The sequence below is a fragment of the Pleurodeles waltl genome, chromosome 2_2, assembly GCF_031143425.1.
Source record: "Pleurodeles waltl isolate 20211129_DDA chromosome 2_2, aPleWal1.hap1.20221129, whole genome shotgun sequence".
NCBI lineage: Eukaryota > Metazoa > Chordata > Amphibia > Caudata > Salamandridae > Pleurodeles > Pleurodeles waltl.
The window spans coordinates 818,184,741-818,202,138 of NC_090439.1; the positions used below are offsets into that span (position 1 = coordinate 818,184,741).

General features: G+C 44.0%; 1 protein-coding gene across 3 annotated transcripts in view; it reads right to left on the bottom strand.

Moving 5' to 3' along the window:
* MMP16 (matrix metallopeptidase 16) overlaps nucleotides 1–17,398 on the bottom strand; it is a 483,190-nt gene that overhangs the window by 124,798 nt on the left and 340,994 nt on the right. The gene's annotated exons all lie outside the window — the stretch shown is intronic.

Here is a 17,398-nt window from a genome sequence, read left to right on the forward strand (position 1 = left end):
GCTTTATTGACCGATTCCTAGATATTATGTTGTGCAGCAATGCTGCCCTGTGGACTTTTTTAAATAAACAGTGCATGGGTTTTGAGAAATTTGAACAAGAGGCTTTGTATATTGTACCTTCAGAACCATGTAACGGGATGATAGTGTACTTATTTGCTAACAATCTGAGTGAGCTGACTTAATTTTGTATGTAATTATTTGAGTAAATCCTTTTACATGCTTATAGTGTATTTATGAATGTTTTATGATGGCACTGTAAAAAGGAATGTCGGTCTAAAATCAAGTATGTCTCTTTTTGTACGTAGGATCCCCAAGAGCAAGTGTCGACCTGCGAGGAAATGGATGCCTCTCAGCAAGGTACAGCTATCTGTAGTTTTATAGTTAGAGAACCATGTCAACGACCTACTCTTATTACCTATTTGCTTTATTTCTAACAATGTTTTCTGATACTTTTCCTTCTTTATACTGGATATGACGCCCAAGTACAGATGGCTGTCAAAGCTCTACAGCGGATCCTATAGGCTCAAGACGTAAAGTCTTCAGCGTAACGAGATACAACTCTTACAGGTAAATACAATTATCCTATGCCTCAGAGAACGGTAATAGTCACGGGTTTATATTGTAAGTGTCACATTTAATTATTTATTTATTCATTTATTTATTTATTTATTTATTGTTCCCCTCTTCTGTACAGAGCCCGTGGAGGCGTGCATGAGCAGTGCATCATCGGCGCAAGACGACGTTAAAAAGGCAGGCAGGAAAAGGAAGTCTACAGCGCCTAAACATGGAGCACCTATAAAGAAATGCCCCAACCACGGGATCACATCAGGTGTGTTTTAAAAATGCAGTGCCTAAAGAATCCTAACATCTCTCTCTCTCTCTCGCTTTCTCTCTCTAACTATCTCTCTATCTCTCTCAACCCAGTTTTTATTTTTTTATCTTTCACATCGTAGAACCGTCACAAAATATATCAGAAAGTGTCCGCCCTAAGACCAAGCGGTCACCGTCGCCTCTAAAGTACGTCACAGGAGTCTTACAAAACACAAAGTCATCAACAGCCGCAGAGATTGGCACAGGGCGTCAGGACAAACAAAGACCAGGGTCTACAGATAATCCTCATAGACGAGGCACAGCCCTTAAACACTGCACCACTTTACAAATAAACACCACCACCAGTACAACGACCACTTCTACTGAAAGTACATTTCTAGAAGGGTTGGGACACACAGACGATGGAGCCGTTACACCCGCAGACATACAACATCAAGTACTGTTTAAAACAGCTGAGGGGGGGTCCCAAACAGTGCAACAAGCCTGCAATAAACTCTCTTTCCTTAAAGAATCATAAGAAGAAGCAACCTGTCCCTGAGCTGCAAACGGATCCTCTAGATCTTTCAGTTAAAAACACAGTTACGCCTTTGACAGAGCGCCATAGTCTACAGAGGTTTAAGTGCTTTAAGGCTGAAAGGGGTAATGCAGAGGCAGTTACCAACGGACAGGTCCCAAAAACTCCTATAACTAATTTTGAGTCTAAGTTTGAAAATGATCACTGTGTAGAGGACCCTTATGCCACGTGTATAGGGCTTCTCAGGGCACTGCCGGTGGGGTTGAGGGTTCTGAAACAATAGCAGCCACTGAAGGCAACGGACCTTCTAGCGTAGACCCAGTGGTGCAGCAATCTTCATGTCAGCAATCACCCAGTCCTAGCCTCTGTGCGTCCCATGCATCCGCGGCCCTAAGCTATTACGATCACCATTTAAGTTCCCTATATTTAATGTCCCCAATCAAACCTCCGGGACCATACGATCAAACCTGTCCCCCATTCAGTGAATATGTTCCCCGGTCTTCTTCCTCTTCAACATACCCTGATAGTAGTACTGGTGGTAGCAGGTCACAGAATCTAAGTTCTGGAACCCCGTCTAGGGAGGAACAGTCCTCTGAAGCACCCGGGGCCCTGCTTTTTTGACCAGTCCTGGTCCATCCATTCAGAAAGCTGGTATTGCTGTTAACAAAGAAACAGCAGATTGTATGGCTCAGGGAAATATAAACCACATATCTAAGTCTCAAGTAATGACCGAGAACATGGAGCTTTGGACCGTACTAGAGTCCTGGACACATATATAAAAGAAATACATCAATCTGTAAGAAAGCTGAAATTCAGACTACTCCTGAAGACTTGAAAACTTGGGAAGAGGGTTCACGTTACAGCATCCTCCAGAGCTGGTCTGAGGGCTTTAATCCAGAGGTTGGCATTGTGTAGGAGGGAGGTGGTCCATACGTATGAATCAGCCGATGCAGGCATAAGTAATATACAGGCGTGACTAGGTGTGTGGAGTCGCCTCAGGAGCATAAGACCTGCATCTATTAATACTGGTGTCCACAGGTCTAAATATGAAAAGAGGACCCTGGATATACTAAAGCACTACGGTTCTTACAAGCGCTCAAAATCAAAAAACCGCAAGAGCCACACAACAACTGTGTAAAACCCCAAAAATCAACACCAGTAACATATAAAACGACCCCCACTAGACCGCACAAAATAAAGTTAGGAGAAAAGATCACAACATAGGAGTTTTTAAGACCTCAGGGGATAGAGTCCGGAGCATGGTTACCCCCAAACAACCAGCAAGACCCCAGCCTGTAGTAGGGGAAGTGGCAAGGACACAGCTCGTAAATACATCGACTATTGTTCAAATAGGATGTGGTTGGTTACCTAAAAATAGCTGCGCTTGTAAGAAACAGAAGTGGGCTAGAAGCACTAGAAACCATAAGCTCTTAATAAGGAAATTAAAGAAAGCCAAACTAAGTGTTACAAGGGGTATAAAAATACGGCAGCACCGTGCCTTAGTAAGCTATCAGTGAATGTTACATTCATGAGCCCCCCATCTTGCATCAATCCTCAACCCGAGGATTCCTAACAGGTGTTTTTAGAAAGTGTTAGAAGGTACAGTCATACTGTAGAGAGGTTTAACGCTACAGAGCATTATTAACAATTTGACATCTGAGGAACGTCATGCTTTCCACAAAAGGGCAGACAGGTACAATCACATTTTGGATGTTGATGCTGGGTACCAGAGGATGGTAAGGAGGTTCCTTAAGGAAAAGGCCACAGGGGCATGGCGTGCCTTCCCACATGGAGGACCTCCACTGCAGCCACCAAAAAAGAAGGCGACATTGGGGAAGACATCAGTGATCCAGGGGGCCTCTGCGGCTCAGACCCCATCCACATCTGCTGCACCTGTCACAAGTCAGGCACCCGTGCAGCCACCTGCTGCAATATTGAGCCTGAAATTTGAAAGTGACAGAGACCGGGCATTGCCACCAGGATGGCCAGATTGGACAGATTGGAGCAGGAGAGTGCTAAAAACTGAAAAGTGCTGAAGTACTGTCCCAGCCATTCACATTGTATATGGTTTCTTTATTTTGGACAGGTAAGTATGGAACCTCAACTGTCATTGGTGGGGTCTTGCTGTTTCATTTTTGGTAAGTGTGGCATATATGACAACAGGGACATTTTGAACTGTATCCTGCAACACTGACAGGCGCCCATCACTGATAAGGTTAGCCGCTTCTGCATCACACAAATTAGTTGTCCTGGTACTCACATCTGGGTTAATTACCATTGATTGGGTTCTGAGCTATACATGCCGTATGTCAACTTCAAAGGATATCTGTTCAATATTTATATAGAATGCTCAGTAAGTTGGTTGTAGCCAACAAAACCATAATTCATCTTTCTCGTGTTAGGATCCTTGTGTATGGCTTTGTGACTGACAGTAATGTACTCATGTAATGATGTTCTGTACTCATTGACATGGATTCACACAAATAAATCATTAAGCTGAGTAGATAGATCACAGTAAACATAGTAATGCTACAAGTATACAAGTTCATATCAGGTGCTTTATTTACAGGTGTGAGTGTATTTTCAAATGCTATACAATGTCCAGTTTACAGACCCAAGGAGTGAACCTTAGCCATATGTAGCACAATCAGAGTCCAGGGGTGAGGGATGTGTCATGAAACATGGTTATGAGAAGTGTGCATTAATGAGGACGTTTAAAATTGCCAATTGATAAGAATGGAGACAATGACAGTACATAGCAGACAAGTCAACAGTGGTTGAGTGAAGAGAGCACATTTCCTACTGTCACAACACTGGTATGATCTTAAGCCTAGAACTAAGGAGATAGTCTCCATGTGGCACAGACTGGTGTTACCAGGTGGTTTTCCTTGTGAAAGTTATTCCTTCCACATCTTTATCCTCTGATGTGTGTGTTGCCTCCTGTGCCATTGCTGGTTCTGTAGTAGAGTTTGAGGGAGCCATACACACATCAGGGTATAGAGATGTGGAGGCAAAGATCCTGGCAGCTGCCATTTGTGGGAACATATAAGGCATCACTGCAGCAAGGAGGAACTGCTGATTTTTCAACACCGTAACAACATCATGATGGTAGGCAGCCATATTTTCCCTGAGGGAGGCTACTTCCTGCTGAGGGAGGCTACTTCCTGCGGTATGGACTCCAGGGTATTCTGAATAGCCCCCAGCATGTTGTCTGTCATGCTGCTGCCAGTTTGGGAGGGCAATTGTTGTAGCCTCTGTCTCATGACAGCAGCTATGTCGGGCCAGGGACTGCTGAAGTCCACGCAGTGGGGAATGGGTGCTTCTGATGGCAGCTGAATTGTCCTTAATTAGACTGAGGCACCTCTGCACTCCCTCTAGGTTGCCTGCCATGGTCTCCATCCCCACCCACACCTGCTTGGCCAGCTCCCGCTGGATTCCTACCACTGGCCTCTGAAAGGTGATCTCTGGGTCCTCAGAGTCCAAGGCTGTGTCAGTACTGGCTGGTGGTGTGTGTTGGTAGCTGGGTGGTTCATGTGGATACCCCGCAACACTGTGTGTCCTCCCTGTGACTGGAGGTGGTGTCTGGAGGGATCCTAGGACATCCTTGAGAGTCTCTTCGTTGATGGTCGGCAGCTGGTCATCCATGTCATCTGTAAAATCCAGGACAGACAGGTTGGCAGGAGGTAAGCCATCATCCAGGACAGGCAGGTCGGCAGGAGGTAATGAGATAGTGTAAAATCAATCTTAGATTTTTGTGGCTGTTGATATGGCACATCTTTTTTTGCTACTGGAGGCTCAGTGACATGTTTTTGACCCAAGGTTGTAGTTGTACATTATGGGGGTTATTACAACCCTGGCAGTCGGTGGTAAAGTGGCGGGCGGGTGGTAAGACCGCAAACAAGCCGGCGGAAATAAAAATGGAAGCATCTGCCACTTCACCATTCCGACCGTCATGGCGGTGAAGACCGCTGGGATGGAGATTGCGGTCACTAGACCGCCGACGGTATCAGGACCCTGCATACCGCCATGGATCTCGGGTGGTTGGGAACCGCCATGAGATCCATGGCGGTAGGCACTATCAGTGCCAGGGAATTCCTTCCCTGGCACTGATAGGGGTCTCCCCCACCCCCGCTACCCCCCACAAATCTTCCCCCCACATCCCTACCCCCCTGCCACCCCCAAAGGTGGCACAACCCCCTCCCCACCCCGACCCCGAACATGCACATATACACACCCCTACACGCACACACCCCCAACATGCATATATACACACCCCTACACGCACACATACAAACAGACATGCACACCGTCCGACCCGCACACATTTCCCATACACACAGCACCCCCCTTACGCATGCACTCACTCACTCCCCCTCTACACTCTCACACTCACACCCCCATGCACGCACACAACACACAACACCCCCCCACCCCCTTCCCTAACGGACGATCAACTTACCTTGTCCGTTGATCCTCCGGGAGGGGACAGGATCCATGGGGGCAGCTCCGCCATCAGAACACCGTCACCAGAACTCCGCCACACCGAATCATGGGACGTGATTCAGTGGGCGGTGTTTGGAGGTTGAGCCAGTATGGCTGCTTGCGGCTTTCCATACGAAAAAGGACGCCGGCCTGCCAGCGTTCATAATACCGCCGAAAAGACCGCTGAGGTCGTAATGACTCCCTATGTGTAGCATTGTGCATCACGCATGGGTCAAGCTCACAAGGTGCTTTGGCGGATAGTTAGGTGCTACTAGCGCCACCTAAGTGTCACTTTTCGTGTTGGTCCAGTGGTGCTAAGCACTGCTCCATATTTACAAGGAGGTGTAATTGCACTTTATTGTGGGGTTACTCCTCCTTGTGAATATGGGTCCCTCCAATGCAGTTTTCTGCATCACAGGGGCGTGCAATGGGTGTTGCGGTGGGCGTTCCACCGCAACACCCATTGATTTTGACACAGCCTCAGATTTATGAGTTGTCCTAAACTTGAGGCAGCGCCATAAATTATTGCCAGCCAAGGGGTGGTGTTAGCATGACAAAATGAGGAGGAATGCTTTTATCCCTCCTTTTTTTTTGCTTTTTCTATGTGTGCTGCATTCTGCAGCAAACATTGAAGGAACAAAATGCCATGGATCATTGTTTACATGCAGGAAGGGACACCTTCCTGCATATAAACAATCTATCCCCTCAACACAGACACCCCTGCACTATGATGCAAGGCTTGCTGGATTGGCCCACGTCAGCTAATTTAGCACCGGCACAGGGAGTGACACAGGGGTGCCCAGTATTCTATTGACTACTGGCCATCAGTGCATTTTGAAAGTCACGGTGCGCAATGCTGCCATATTTAGGGTTGTGTGGAAAACCATCATTTCCTGTTACATCTCGGCCTTTGTGATTTTATCCCACACCACCTACTTCCTTGCAGGCTCCTTGTCCCTGCCACTGACACAATGGTGGCATGTAATTAGCCTTCCTATTCACCATGGTGGACATTGCCACAGTAATGTAATGTGTGCTGTCACTCTCTTGCTACAATGATGCACTGGCACCATGAATGATGGGACTAGTGCAGCATAGCATACAATGCTTTTGTTACATTTTCAACTGACTGTAGCAGGCCCCACACATGTGCTAATAGGAGGTGACAGTGCAACCATGATGGAGTGTCTACCCCATTATATTGCCCCCCCCCTCCTAAATTTGTATTATTTCCTTGCACACAAGATATCAGCAACAGGCATGTGTTGGTGTAAGGATGTTGAATGTGGATCATTGCATGCATTCTGCGACTTTGTGGATGTGGCACTGGGGAATGTGCAGCTTGAATCCACATGGCCTATTATTAGAATGATGATACAGTTGCATTACAGGCTAGTGACATTGTGCTGGTAGTGCAACATTGATGCCGTTGCATTACAGGCTAGTGACATTGTGCTGGCAGTGCAACATTGATGCCACTTGTGCATGTTATCACACATGTTGAATGTGCCACTAAGCAGTAGACCAGCCGTTCACCAGCCGTTCACACAAGACACTCTGGTGGTCATTCTGACCCTGGCGGTCTTTGACCGCCAGGGCGGAGGACCGCGGGAGCACCGCCGACAGGCCGGCGGTGCTCCAATGGGGATTCCGACCGCGGCGGTAAAGCCGCGGTCGGACCGGCACCACTGGCGGGCTCCCGCCAGTGTACCGCCGCCCCATTGAATCCTCCACGGCGGCGCAGCTTGCTGCACCGCCGCGGGGATTCCGACCCCCCCTACCGCCATCCAGATCCCGGCGGTCGGACCGCCGGGATCCGAATGGCGGTAGGGGGGGTCGCGGGGCCCCTGGGGGCCCCTGCAGTGCCCATGCCACTGGCATGGGCATTGCAGGGGCCCCCGTAAGAGGGCCCCTACATGTATTTCACTGTCTGCTGCGCAGACAGTGAAATACGCGATGGGTGCAACTGCACCCGTCGCACAGCTTCCACTCCGCCGGCTCGATTCCGAGCCGGCTTCATCGTGGAAGCCTCTTTCCCGCTGGGCTGGCTGGCGGTCTGAAGGCGACCGCCCGCCAGCCCAGCGGGAAAGTCAGAATGACCGCCGCGGTCTTTCGACCGCGGAACGGTAATCTGACGGCGGGACTTTGGCGGGCGGCCTCCGCCGCCCGCCAAGGTCAGAATGAGGGCCTCTGTCTTGTCAGATGGTGAGATTGCAGCTACTTGTTCAGCTATACACATGGTGTTCACAGGCTCTCTCCATGTGTTGTATGTTTTTTATTTTGTGTCCATTCCCATATGGTGCATACAGTTGTGTTGTGAGTTGTTATGTGTTCACTCTGTGTGGGTTGTATTCAGGTCGCATGCTTTAGGGCTGATTTTTTCTCAAGTGGCACAGTTCAGTGCAGCAATATGTGTTGCACAACACTGCACCAGTTTAGAAATGTAGGGAGGTACACCTCTGCAATTCCCCCTGAGCCTGCACAGATTTGTTCAACCTGCACTAACATAGGCATTGTTGCAGGATAATGGAGGGGTGCCTTCCTTAAGGGGATAATGTGTTTATGTGCAGGGAGGTGTCCCTTCCTACAAATGTACAAGCTATTTTTGCTAAGGTGGAATTTCAATGTGTGCTGCAAGATGCAGCACACATGAGAAGGGCAATGAGACAAGGAGGAGGAAGCATTTTGGCCAGTTACACCACCCTCACACCACCCCTGGGGTGGTATTGACTTCAGTCGTAGTCTCTGATGTCTACATTGTGTATGTACAGGAGCTTTGACAATATGCAATGGGTATTGTCATGCACAGCCACAGCCACACTATTTGCACATCCCTTTCAGGCACTGAGTGTGTCATATGTGTCTCCCCCTTCTGCCATTTGTAGAATTCAGGATATTACCCCCCTGCAACCCACACTTCATTTCTGGAGGTTCTTGGTAGTCTCTGCTGTCCTGCAATTCCAGTCACCAGCTCCTCCGGAATGACAGCTGCTAGCAACTCCTCCAGCTCATCTAGGCCCTCCTGTGGTGCAGAACTTCCACCTCCAGTCTGTAGCGCTGCCTTTCGGTTCCTGGCCAGTTACATCTTAGTCCTGAGCTTACAATTGTGCCAGCGCTTCTTGCACTCGGTGACAGTCCCCTTCACCTCTGCCACGCTGTTGAGTTTGTCTACTATTCCCTGCATATTGCGTCTTTCACACCCACTGGCAATTTGAAGGTGACAAAGAGTTGGTGGTGGTGATACGACACCTCTCTGACCAGGATATCATGCTCCTCCTCACTAAAACAACACTTGTGCTTCCTCTTCTCCTTCTCCTGGGACTTTTCTGGACCTTGGTGGCTGGTACTTGGGTGATTGGGGTATCCCTGGGGTCTCACCTGGCCTGCAAACTCCATCTTGTCTTTTAATTTCAATTTTTCTTGCTTGTGTGTTTTTTTTTATTGTAATGCGGTAAAAATATGGCACTTATCCTTTTTGCGTCATATACACATGCCGCAAAATGGTCTAGCACCACTTTTGCAGCATTAACATTATTTTTCCTTACAGCATGTCACAATGGTTAACGTCATTTTTCTTACGCTAACCATTTCTTAGCATTTTTTAAATATGGCTCATGGATGGCGCTAGGGAATGACGTTAGCTTGTGTTAAAAAATGTGATGCACAAATGCGCTAGTGCAGTTGTGCATCATTTTTCATAAATATGGCCCTAAGCCTTCACATCCCTTGCCAAGATTTCTCTTCTCGGGCCTTACTATCAGCAAAACTAATTCATGTAATAATACTCCTTTTCTCTAGCTAATGAAAGCTTGAAACCCAGCTAAAAAGAAATAACATGCTAACCCAAAAAAATACATTTCAGAATTAAGGGCTTTAGTCAGGCTAGCTTTAACTATACATCTATGGCCAGAGGGATAAAATTGTGAATATGCAATTTGGTATGTATAAAATCCATTTCGCAATTCGGTAACTTGTTACTGAACCGCAAATTGGATTTGCGACTACATACCGATTCGGTATTAGAAAGGAGCGTGTCAAGGGCGTCCATTCCTAATACTGAATCGCAGAGGTATGTATGATTGTTTTGTGACCATGAATGCATTCGCAAAACAATCGCAGATACCACCAATTTCAAATTGGTTGTAACCCATTGGCAAAGGGGAAGCGGTCACCAAGGGACCTTGTCTCCTTTGTGAATGCATGCGAAAACATTTTTTAAGAGCAGGCAGTGGTCCCATGGACCACTGCCTACCCTTAAAAAATGAAAAGAAAACTTTTAATTTTTCTTTTTTCAATGCATCCTGTTTTCTTTTAAGGAAAACGGGCTGTATTTAAAAAAAAAAGATTGCTTTATTTAAAAGCAATCACAGACATGGTGGTCTGCTGAGCCCAAAAGGCCACCATCCCTGTGATTGTAGCTATTCGCAGTGGGTCACAAATTGCGACCTACCTCATGAATATTAAAGAGGTAGGTCTATTTGCGAGCCCTTGTGAATCGCTATATGAAACTCTTAGAGTTTCATACTTTCCAATAACGATTACTCAATTGTGATTCCCAAAAATTCTCAATTTGGTAATTGCTAGTGGAATTAATGATACATCTGGCTCCAAATGTGCATTTCGAATACATGGTTATAATGCATGCACATAAATAGCTTATCAAAATTAATGGAAATCATGAATAAGAGAAATGCATGTTACTTCAGCAGATGCAACAAAGTTTAAATGTAAAATCTGAATAATCAATATATGTAAGTAGGTTGAATGAACGTTAGTGTGCAGGTTGATAAAGCTCTCAGTTTTGCAGTGGTTACATTTCATTAATGCGTTTAAGTGAATCTCACTTTAATATTATTAAGGCACACAGTATGTATTATGTCTAATATAAATGCATAATTGCGCTATGACAGTGTGTGAAGGAGGAAGTCTAAATTGCACTGCTTCAGTTCATGACAGTGTATTTTTGTGTTTGAAGAAAGTAAGACATGAGAAGTGTTGCTTAGGGTAGAAAAATAATTGATGTATTATTGCAGTTACGATATTAAGAAAGTGCTCTGTTTTTACAATCTTGCAAAACTCTTGCATGATCGTAAAACACCTAGTGGAAGGCTCAGTAATTTTTCATCAGGGTTTTGCAAGCCTCTTCTGGGACTGTACATGTCTATGAAGCAAGCTTTACTCACTGATGCTTGTGAGCTACCCTTGTGAGATCACAAAACATTTGTAGGGAAATAGTAGTATGTGGGACAGAGTATCCTCTCCACTGAGAACAATCTCTTACATGACAGATGGGTGTAGTAGGGTGTAGGGAGAGACTGGCTCCCCCACACAGACCTCTGTCTCAAATGACAAGTGTATGAGGTCATCTGTATGGAGGGACTGATATCTCCACTGAGACCCCTCTCTTGGATAATGGGTGTGCATATTAGGGTGAAATGAAAGACTGGCCTCTTCCTGCTGACCACTCTCTTATGTGAGAGGTATGCACAGTAGGGTGCCTGCATGGACTGCCCTCCCTTTCCACAGATCAAGGAAGTGCATAGTATAGTTTGTAGAAGCACTGCCTTCTCCTTCCAGACCTCTCTCTTAGATGGCAGGTTTGCATTGTAGGGTGTATGCAGAGTGACTGGTTCTCCAATAAGTTCTCTCTCTCAGATCACAGGTGTACCTATATGGGTGTGTACATGGACTGACCTCTTCTGTCTGACTTCGCCCTCAGATGATGTCTATGCATAGTAGGGAATGTACTAGCCTCTCTCAGATGACAGGTGTGCTTATCGGGCTGTGTACATGGACTGGCCTCTTATGTCACAACTCTGTCTCAGATGATGTGTGTGCGTAGTAGGGTGTGTGGATATAGACTGGCCTCACTGCTGAGCCCTCACTTTTGGATGACAGATGTGCATAGTATGCGCTATCCAGGAACTGTACTCCCTGCTGCTACCACTCTCTCTGATAATGGGTATGCACAGTAAAGTGTGGGAAGAGACTATACTCTACACACTACTCTTCCAAAGCCTATAGGCATAAATGGTACACTCTGACAAACATCATATCCAGGAATACTCCTTCCTAAAGTAGTAAGTGTGCGTACTACAGTGTGTTCAATGATCACCTATTCCTTTCACTATACATGACCCTGTGAGCGTCTTGCAAGATAGAAACGTTTTTGAAAATCGGAATTAACATCACAGTGCTTGCCTCTTACATACTTTCTCTCAAAAACAATGACCACAATATGCATTCCTACTAATGGAAAAACTCATCTACCCCTTCTTACTTATGACAATTTAGCGAGAGTCCCGCAAGATCATAAAAATGAGTTAAAAACAATATACATTTATTTTTATCACAGTAGTTATCCCTTAGACACCGCCGCTCTAAATCTAGGGGGACAGCATGCCTTTCTGCTGCCCCCTTAAACAGCTTTTTTACTTCAATTCCACAATACTGTGAATTTTTCACAGTAAAGAGTAATGGTCATTTTTTAATTTCCAACATTCCACAGGTCAGCCAACCGGAGCACTCTCTCTTGCTGGATTCGCAGGAGCATCTCGCGAGTTCAACCATCCAAATATACAATTTTTTATCATTATTTTCTCTGAAACTACTGAACTGTTTTACATCAACTCACAAAAAGCACAAACTGCAGACCAAGATCTAGCTTTCTGCTGAATTTGGTGTAATTCCGATCAGTTGTTTTTTCTGTAGCAATGTCTAAGAAGCCTATGGGAAATGCACCGAGGTTTTATTTTGGGACCCACATTTTTCTCAGCCCCCACTTGACGGATCACCCCAAAACTTTCCAGGAAATAACTTTTTTTGGAATGTTTCGTGAAGATTCATCCAATGGGGCCAAAGTTATGAGCAAACCAAAAAATGCTCAGTCTACGAAACAGGAGATCTACCTATAACTCTATAATTATCTACTGGTGACCAACTTAATAGACCAAGTAACCGTCGCACATGAATCTTGCAATATAAAGGCAATTTTATTTGTTGTTCAGCAAACACCAATGCATTTGAACTCTGGTGAGTCTTGATCACGTGATGAAGACTCACCAGAGTCGAAACGCGTTGGTGTTTGCAGGACACGGGGAGCCGGCTAGGTCTGTGGCAGCCTTGAGACTTCCTTTGTGGATCTCTCTCTCTCTCTCTCGTGCTCTCTCTCTCTCTTTCTCCTCGCTATCTCTCTCTCTCTTTATTGTAATGGTTTCTCAATAGTTACATTTAAATAAAAAAGTCACTTTCGGCTTACCAATTAAGCTATTGGACTGCCACTCAATAGTTTGCAAGATCAAGTACTGGTATCTTATGCAGTGTGTCTGTTTTTTTTACTGGTGTTTTGAATCTTAAACATTGTTAGTGATGTAATACTTAGGCCTTTTTCACCAAAAATAATCTTTGGCTTGAATGTCAACATTATATCTGGATGCTATATAAGGAGAAATCATCTACTGACCTGTGGTTAAGGTCTCCGGCCCTCACCCTGAAGGTTGAGGGTTCCAGCCTTAGTGTGTCTCTGGTTGTTTGCCTAAATTAATTTCTTTTCAACTTCAAATGTTTAAAGTATATACTGAAAGGTGATCTCACTCTTTTTACTTGACAATTCAATTTTCCTTTTCAATTTATCCTAAAATATATAATTCTAACTATATTATTTATTAAAGTTCCGAAAAACTCTCTGGGTGATTACAGAGAGTTGGCCGCAAGGCCTGGCCACAGGCTAGGCCTCGCAGCCAAACCCTGTTGCGCACAGCTGAAGGCCATGGGCGGTGCAGGATTGGGTGGTTATAGGGGATGGCCGGATGCCTAGCCTCAGGCCAGGCCCTGTGGCCAACCGCTGCTGCGCTCAACCTTTGGCCGTGAGCGGCACAGGGTTGGGTGGTAATAAGGGATTGGTTGCAAGACCTGGCTGCAGGCTGGGCACTGTGGCCAGCTCCTGCCATGCACAGCCAAAGGCCGTGCATGGTGCAGGGGTGGGTGGTTATAGGGGCCCTGTAGTCATCCTCTGCTGTGGACAGCGTTGGTTGGATATACGTTTATTAATTAAAATTACATTAGAAAAAAACATAGAAATTCACTGAAAAAAACAAAGGTTACAGGGACGTTATAGTTAGGAAATAGAATTTAAAAAACCTTAGAAATTCACTTAAAGAAACCGAAGGTTACAACCTCGTTATAGTTAGGTTCTCAATGTACTCGCACAAACCAGAGAAATTCAGCAATTACAGTTAGAGTTATTTCAAGCAATGGTAAGTCGTGCCATCACCATTCACTGCTCATTACCCCACAAATTACAGCACTCATGACATCTTTGATAACATCATTGATAATGTCACTGTAACATTTGCAGTAAATATTTTGATCACATAACTGTGCATGGCGGGGCAGGAGTAGAGTTACCTTAGGGTGCGAGTTATACTTACTTCTAATAACTATAACTGCTAAATCTCTCTGGTTTTGTGCATGTAAACTCAGAGCCTAACTATAACGTCTCTGTAACATTTGGTTGTTTAAGTAAAAAAAAAGTATACATACATATATACATATATATATATATATATATAGCAAAAAACGGTGAGAAAAACTCATCGAACCAGCTGCACCATATCATATTTTGAGATCAATCCATGTCTGAGAAAAGAGGAAACAAGGTATTTCCCATAGAATCCGCTACTTTATTGTATGCGTTATAAGTGAAAACGCTATCTCCCATAAAAAAATTGTCAACGCGTTTCGGCAAACGCCTTCAACGGGACAATCCGATAGGGACAAAGTCTTGCGCCATTTGTACAGCAAAGTCTTTAAGCATAGGTTTGACACAGTGTCAACCTTGCCGAGCTGTAAAATGACAGAAGACTAGCTGCGCTTTACAACTCTAGACTCTATTTTTTGAGTTCCAGAGTAGCATGGTACTCGCCAAAAAACACTTTATTGCCTTGTCTGGGGTAGTAAGAGCTATATAAATGCAAACTGTTCCCTCTTTTATCTCTCCACTATCATTTCTTCAAGTCAACTAACAGACTCACATGTCCACCGCTCAAATTAATCTCATATTTCCATATACTAATTCACCACAAATCCTTCTTGGGTTCCAGAGTGGCACGCTACTCACCGAAAAGAAAGCACTTTGACACCTCGTCAGGGATAGCAAGCGCTATATAAATGCAAGTACAATTACATAACATAACTGGTGTGAGGAGCAGAAATGAATGTAGATCAGATTGGCAGATCACCTCTACACTTTTAAACTATCATGGTTTCTTTATACACACCCCAGCTATAAATCAAATACGTTACTCTCATCACAGCATCTACACCATGGGTCCATATGTCAATTGAACCCCTTTCATGATGTATTCCAGTGCTAGATGTGGAACCCAGTGATGATGCATTCCATATAGGATGGGTGAGGGTCCTTTATACTTCTGAAACTACTATGCCTTACTTGATTCGACTAATGGTTATAATAATCCCAGGTAACCTAGATTTTGTATTTTTATACAGTCTTTCTTTACAAACGTTGTGAATTGTGCTGCTGCCTCCCTCACTGTCATGGGGGTTTGGTGGTCATATACCTTTTAGTGTTTGCAATGTAGTTAGAACTGTAGCTATCCCAAATAAATCTTAAGCTGGTAGCTAGCAACCAAATACAGCTGAAATACCTCTATGTCACCTGAAAACCGTTAGGACAAACAAACAAAAAAAGTTATAGTCTCACTAAGGTCCGGATTTAATGAATCCCCATAAAAAATCGTTTTCAAAGCAATTACAAGAAATATTGGTGTGTTGGTGTGCTGTACATCCAAAAAAGATATTTAGTAGTTTATCAATGCTTTCCGTCAACAATACACTCGTCGGTCATTTTTTTTTAAATAAATGTATCATGCTACTGATAATTTCCCTAAATTAAATTCTGTACTTCAATATACTAGATGAAGCAGACTTTTAATTCTGGATCAGATGACCATCTCTCCCCTCTGACCACTAGAAATTATTGGGGGTGATGCAGTTTCTTTCATCTGAGGCACCTTTCAAGGCCACAAGATATGAAACATTTTGAGTTAACTTAGTGAATGCTGCTGTCACGTCGGTTAATTTAGCAATTCATTTACTGGTTTTATAAAAAGGTAACAAACTAAGGGCCTGATTTAGATATTGGCAGATGAGTTACTCTGTCACAACGGTGATGGATATCCCGTCCGCCAAAATGTAAATCCCACAGGAAATAATGCAATTTAGATTACAGTGGATGGGATGTCCATCACCATTGTGAAAGAAAACTCATCCGCCAATATCTAAATCAAGCACTTGCACAAAATAAATTACTGATAAGTCGATTAAGGTCCAAATCACAAGCATCCTATAAAAAGCTGTAAAACTACTCACACATCTGAACGTGGTAATATAATGAATAAACATATTTATTTAACAATATAATCATCTATGCAGAGCCACCATTTGAAATGAAAGTGGAATTTTCCTCACCAAGTGAACAAGCACAATTCATTGTATATATTTAACAAATAAAAACATATACAACTACCCTGTTGAATAAGGTGGTAACATGTTTAATTAACTGGCTCTCTGGCAAACATTAGGCTGCAGTTTTGGCCACTTAATAGCAAATAATTATTTTAAAATACTTATCCTCAATGGTTGTCTAGTCTGTCAAGGCTGTTACTCTAAGAAGCATGTGTGAAATGAAATATTCGGTTATATTTTTAGGAAATTGATGGACTGTTGAAATTATGCTGTCTAGGCGACCTGCTTGTCATGTTTAGTACCAAATATTCATGTTATGTTTTCTTTGGCACTTGAAAGTGAGGCAGGATTTAGATGTTCGCGTTAATGCTCCAAGCTGTGTTTTATGCATATAGGTATAAATAAATATAACTTAAAATGTCAACCTGATGGATATTCAACAAACAAAACAACCTGAAAGCCTCACACATTTCCATGGGGTTATTTTTGAGACGCATTATCTCAAAATGACAAACATTCCACACAGTACGTCAATCACGCTACAAAGTTAAATAAACTCCATGGCTCCTACAAAGAAAAAACTTCACGGGATACAAATGGATCCCTAGACCAGTAAGTGGCTGAGGTTTCCTCCTATGGCATCTCTGTTCAATACTTTAAAGGGCCGAATTGTGTTTATCACTGTGTCATGGCATACTTATTTGACCTACTTTTTGAATTTAACCAGATAAAGTGGACATAAATGTGTCCCAAAAGTAAAACAACAAAAAATAAATAATAATTATAGGCACTCTGCTAGGGAGGGAACCATGCTCTGCTTATTTTTGAGCTGTCTAACTGCTGGGTAACCACAGCCATGCTGACTGTGAGCTTGACGTTTTTAGTACAAATGCAGACACAAAGGCCCTCATTTCGAGTTAAGGGCTAAATTACGATACCTATAAGTGCTTGCACAGAGATCTAAATTAAGAGTTTTGGTATAATTATCACACCCTTGCAGTTTGCCCCTGAAAAATTCCTGCAGGTCAAACCTCACGAACGTTATTGAAGAAAAATGTCTACAAAAAGGCAAAACATGCACAA